This window comes from Cynara cardunculus, assembly GCF_001531365.2.
Source record: "Cynara cardunculus var. scolymus isolate 2C chromosome LG 12, CcrdV1, whole genome shotgun sequence".
Lineage (NCBI taxonomy): Eukaryota > Viridiplantae > Streptophyta > Magnoliopsida > Asterales > Asteraceae > Cynara > Cynara cardunculus.
The window spans coordinates 12081155-12087222 of NC_037539.1; the positions used below are offsets into that span (position 1 = coordinate 12081155).

Below are 6068 nucleotides of genomic sequence, written 5' to 3' on the forward strand. Positions count from 1 at the left end.
TTTAAGTTGTCGCTTTGTATTTGATTTTTCTAGACATAGTAAGTTAAACCGAGTCCCTGTGGATTTGACCCGACTTACCGCTATTACAATTTTAGCTGTAATTAGCTCGTAGTTGGAATTTATTATTTGGTGGACTCGGCATCCGTCAAATTTTTGGCGCCGCTGACGGGGACTCGGTGTTTCTAACAGTTTATGCCTAGATCTTCACGTACAGGTACACATATTCCCACAGACACAGAAATCGAACGGACAGCCAAGCGATTCAGGAAGCTAGCTACAGGCGCAAGGCAAATCTTCAAGTTCACCGGTAATCAACATCTGGAAGGATATTGAATTACCATCCGAGTCTGAAAGCGAAGTATTAGGAACTAAAAACGGAATCTGAGGAAGAAGAGGAGGAAAATCCGAAGGTCAACATGGCCGATGAGCAGACTTTACGTCAATTGGCAACCCAAGACGTTGCTCAAACTCCAATTTGTATCAGGTATCCGACAGGTAATCAAAACTTTGTTCTTAAGACTGGCTTGGTCCATCTCTTACCCACATATCACGGGTTAGAGAACGAGGACCCTAATAAGCATTTAAACCAATTCCATATTGTTTGCTTGAGCAAGAAACCGGCCGAGGTTACAGAGGACCTTATAAAGTTAAAGGTTTTTCCTTTTTCTTTAAAAGACCGGGCTACTGATTAGTTATACTCGTTACCTCCTGATTCGGTAACGACGTGGAACCAAATGGCGAGGTTATTTCTAGACAAATTCTTTCCAGCCTCCCGAGCCGCTAACCTCCGTAGAGAGATTTGTAGCATTAAGCAACGAGATGTTGAAACTCTCCATGAATATTGGGAGATATTCAAACATCTCTGTGTGCGTTGTCCATAACATGGAATCTCGGAACAATTGCTCTTGCAATACTTTTATGAGGGTCTCCTACCTACGGATAGGAAGATGATTGATGCCGCCAGTGGTGGTGCCATGTTCAATAAGACCCCAACCGAGGTTAGAGCTCTAATCACTACCATGGCCGAGAATTCCCAACAATTTAGTGTGAGGAATGATATGAGGAGAGAGCCTGCAAAGGCCAATGAGATAAACGTCGCGAGCATTGAGAGTCGTTTGTTTGATCTTACTAACTTGGTCAAACAACTTGTAGTTGATAAAGAACAGGTGAAAGCTTACGGCATATGCTTGGCGACGGGCCATCCAACCGATGTGTACCCACAACTTCAAGAGGATGTGTTGGTGACGACCGAAAACGTGAACGCTATAGGAGGTTATCAAGGTCAGCCACAACCACAACAAAGATTCTTCAACAACAATTTTGGAAACCAAAGACCTCCTCAATTTCAGAATTTCGTGCAAAGGCCGCCACAACAACAGTTTCAGCAAAGAGCACCCTTCAATCCAAATCAAGCTACTTCTAGTAGCCCAGGTATGTCCCTTGAAGACATTGTCAAGAGTTTAGCTGCTAATACTCTTCAATTCCAACAGAAAACAGAGGCAAGCATTCAAAATTTGGGAGCTCAAATGACGCAACTTGCCACCTCCGTGAGTCGGTTGGAATCTCAAGAAAAGTTGCCTTCCCAAACGGAGACGAACCCAAAACAAAATGTAAGTGCAATTGTCTTGAGGAGTGGGAAGGAACTTGAAGAACCAAAGGTGGCAAAGAGTAGGGAAATGGAGAAAGAGCAAGAGGTAAGCCCGAAACCGATTCAAGATAAGAAACAATCGGGATCCACTGACGATGTAAGTGAGAAAGCAAAGGTAATTCCACCTCCCTTTCCTACGCGTTTTCAAATGTCTAACAAAGCTAGAGAGGAAAAGGAAATTCTAGAAACTTTTAGGAAGGTCGAGGTAAATATCCCTCTTTTAGATGCAATCAAACAAGTCCCTCGTTACGCTAAGTTTTTGAAAAAATTGTGCACCAACAAAAAGAAAACTTAGGGGTAACGAAACGATTAATATGAGTGAGAATGTATCTGCCGTACTTCAAAACAAGCTACCCCCAAAGTGCAAAGATCCTGGTGTTTTCACCATTCCTTGCAAATTGGGGAATGTTACGATCAATAGGGCTATGCTTGATTTGGGTGCATCTATCAATGTGATGCCATTTTCTATCTTTAAGACTCTAAATGTAGGCCCCTTACAAGAAACCGGGGTGGTCATTCAATTGGCTGATAGGTCTCTTGTACACCCAAAAGGGGTATTAGAGGATTTATTGGTTCAAGTGAATGAACTTGTTTTCCCCACTGATTTCTATGTCATTGATATGGAGGAGGATTCACATCCATCTTGTTAGGGAGGCCATTTTTTAAAACTTCAAAAACAAAGATAAATTTTCATAATGGCACACTTTCCATGGAATTTGATGCTAACATCATCCATTTTAATATCTATGAAGCCATGCGTTTTCCAAGTGATGTATCCTCTCTATGTACCATTGACATTATTGAACCTATTTCTCAAGAGTTGTTTGAACTAACACATTTTGATGCTTTAGATACCATCTTGAGTAGGTCTTTGAATGAAGCGAGAGTAACCAAACTAATGAAGAAGATTGAGCTCGATCCCGAGTTTCACGAGCTAGTAGCTTCTATGGATCAAAAGAAGATGTCAAGGTATGATATAGCTCAAGTTTCTCTATCGCCATCTAACAAAAAGCTACTTCCTTCTGTTTTGCAGGCACCAGAACTAGAGTTAAAGAAACTTCCCGAGCATCTCAAGTATGCATATCTAGGAGAAGGAGAGAAGCTACCGGTCATCATTTCAAGTAGATTAGACTCATCCGAGGAAAAGAAGCTCGTTTCCATGCTAAAACAATTCAAAGAGGCCATTGGGTGGACGATAGCTGACATAAAAGGCTTGAGCCCATCAACTTGCATGCACAAGATTTTGATGGAAGATGACTTCAAGCCGTTCCGCGAGGCTCAAAGGAGGTTGAATCCACCCATGATGGAGGTTGTGAAAAAAGAGATTCAAAAGTTGCTAGATGCAGGTGTGATATTTGCTATATCCGATAGCAAATGGGTGAGCCCGGTGCAGGTTGTTCCAAAGAAGGCCGGGGTGACAGTAGTGGAAAACGCCGAGGGAGTGATGGTTCCAACAAGAGTACAAAGTGGTTGGAGGGTATGCATAGATTACCGACGGTTGAACGCCTCAACCCGCAAAGATCACTTCCCTCTACCTTTTATCGACCAGATGCTCGAGAGACTGGTAGGTAAGTCTCATTATTGTTGTTTAGATGGTTTCTCTGGTTTTCATCAAATTCCGGTTRCACCGGAMGACCAAGAGAAAACCACGTTTACATGTCCTTTCGGCATTTTCACCTATCGCCAAATGCCCTTTGGCCTATGCAATGCACCGGCTACTTTCCAGCGGTGTATGATGAGTATTTTTTCTGAGTTTGTGGAAAACATCATTGAAGTTTTTATGGATGATTTCACCGTTTATGGAAACTCCTTTGATGAATGTTTAGAAAATCTTATTAAAATCCTTCAAAGATGCATAGAGACCAACTTGGTTTTAAATTATGAAAAATGTCACTTTATGGTAAACCAAGGGCTAATTTTAGGACATGTCATCTCGAGTAAAGGTATTGAAGTAGATAGAGATAAAGTAGAAGTTATCAAAAGCTTACCCTACCCCACTTCGGTGAGGGAAGTCCGGTCATTTTTGGGTCATGCAGGTTTCTATAGGCGCTTCATTAAGGATTTCTCGTGCATTACCCGACCGATGTGCAATCTACTTCAAAAGGATGTGGAGTTCAGGTTTGATGAGAAATGCAAGGAAGCTTTTGATAAGCTTAAAGAGATGCTCACATCCGCCCCCATTATGAGACCACCGAATTAGGATCTTCCCTTTGAGATTATGTGTGACGCGAGCAACTATGCTATCGGAGCAGTACTCGGGCAAAGGGTTGGAAAGAACCCGCACGTTGTTTATTATGCTTCAAGAACCCTCGATAGCGCGTAAGCAAACTACTCCACCACGGAGAAGGAATTGCTTGCGGTTGTCTTCGCATTAGAAAATTTTCGTCAATATCTCTTAGGTACTAAAGTTATTGTTTTTACAGATCATGCGGCGTTGCGGTATTTGATGACAAAGAAGGATGCCAAACCAAGGCTCATCCGATGGATTTTGTTGCTCCAAGAATTCAACCTGGATATTAGAGACAAAAGTGGAACACAAAATTTAGTAGCAGATCACTTGAGCCGGATTGTCTCAAATGAAGAGCCATTACTGTTAGATGACAAGTTCCCGGATGAGCACCTTTTTGAGGTGAAGACCACAGTTCCTTGGTATGCCGACATAGTCAATTATCTAGTTACCGGGACAACACCTAAGGAGCTACCGAGAGCGAAGCGAGACAAGATAAGGAATGACTCCAAACACTACATGTGGGACGATCCTTATTTATGGAAGCAAGGTTCTAATCAAATCATCCGACGATGTGTAAGTGACGATGAGGTAACTTCTATTTTAGAATTATGTCATTCTCATGCATGTGGTGGCCATTTTGGCCCAACAAAGACAGCTCATAAGGTTCTCGAGAGTGGCCTCTTTTGGCCATATATTCATCGAGACGCATATATGTTTTGTAAAGCTTGTCCTCGTTGCCAACACACCGGAAATCTTAGTCGTAAGGATCAAATGCCTTTGACCCCCATTCATGCTTGCGATTTTTTGACGTGTGGGGGATTGATTTCATGGGCCCTTTCCCATGTTCTTTTGGTTTCTATTACATCTTACTTGCTATCGATTACATCTCTAAATGGGTAGAGGCGAAAGCGACAAAGACTGACAGTGCAAAATATGTTTCAGATTTTGTGAAAGATAAGATTTTCTGTAGATTTGGAGTCCCAAAAGTGGTGAAAAGCGATAGGGGCACTCATTTTGTCAACAGTGTGATGGCGGCTTTATTCAAAAAGTATGGTGTAAAACACCGTATATCTACCGCCTACCACCCACAGACAAATGGGCAAGCGGAGATATCGAATCGGGAGATCAAGCAAATTTTCGAAAAAACGGTAAACCCAAGTAGGAAAGATTGGAGCTTAAGGCTCAATGATGCATTATGGGCTTATCGGACCGCCTACAAATCCCCGATAGGTATGTCCCCTTTTCGTTTAGCGTACGGGAAAGCTTGTCATATTCCTGTTGAGTTGGAACATAAGGCCTTTTGGGCCGTGAAAAATGTCAACTTGGACATTGACAAAGACGGTATTCACCGAAAACTCCAACTCCAAGAATTGGAAAAAATACGCAATGATGCGTACGAGAGTAGTTCTATATATAAAGAAAAGACCAAAGCTTTTACTGATAAAATGTCTTCTCGTAAGACATTTGTTTTAGGTCAAAAGGTTTTACTTTTTCACGCTCGACTCAAGCTATTTCCCGAAAAACTTAGGTCCCGGTGGGTGGGACCGTTTATTGTTACTAATGTTTGTAATCATGGTGCGATAGAGATAAAAAGTGAGAAAACATGAAAGGTGTTCAAGGTGAATGGCCATCGTTTAAAGCTACTTTATGAAGGTTTCAAACCTTTAGACATGGAGGTTTTCAAGGTATAAGTGTTGGAAGAAGGAGCACCTTAGAAGTGGAGGTGTCGAGCCAACGACGTTAAAAAAAGGCGCTGATTGGGAGGCAACCCAATTTTACTGCTTTATTTCCTTTCTAGCTTAATTTTCATTCAGTTTAGTTGTCTTTGAGTTGATGAATTTGCCTTCCAGGGTTTGATCATTGGAGTTTTTCCCCAAATGCACGAAGGCATCCGCCAACAGCACACACCATGTAATGGGCACACGTCTACATACTCAGGGGAGTTTTCTTGTTCCCTTCTTTTTGATTATAGACTGTGCAATTGAATGCATATATTAAGGACAATATATGGTTTAAGTATGGGGATGCGTTAAAGATTAGTGTGGGGATACAATAGGGAAAAATGGGCTATTTTTTTTTTGATTTTTTTGATTAGTTCTTGGGCAAACACTTAGTATGAGTTGCATGAGTTGAGACATCTTCCTGCATATAATGCCATGAAAACCATAGCATGATTGATTGTGTGACTTA

The 6068-nt window shown here is 41.7% G+C and overlaps 1 pseudogene; it reads left to right on the top strand.

Moving 5' to 3' along the window:
• Positions 1–416: 416 nt before the first annotated feature.
• Positions 417–5485, top strand: LOC112523700 (annotated as a pseudogene).
• Positions 5486–6068: the final 583 nt, after the last annotated feature.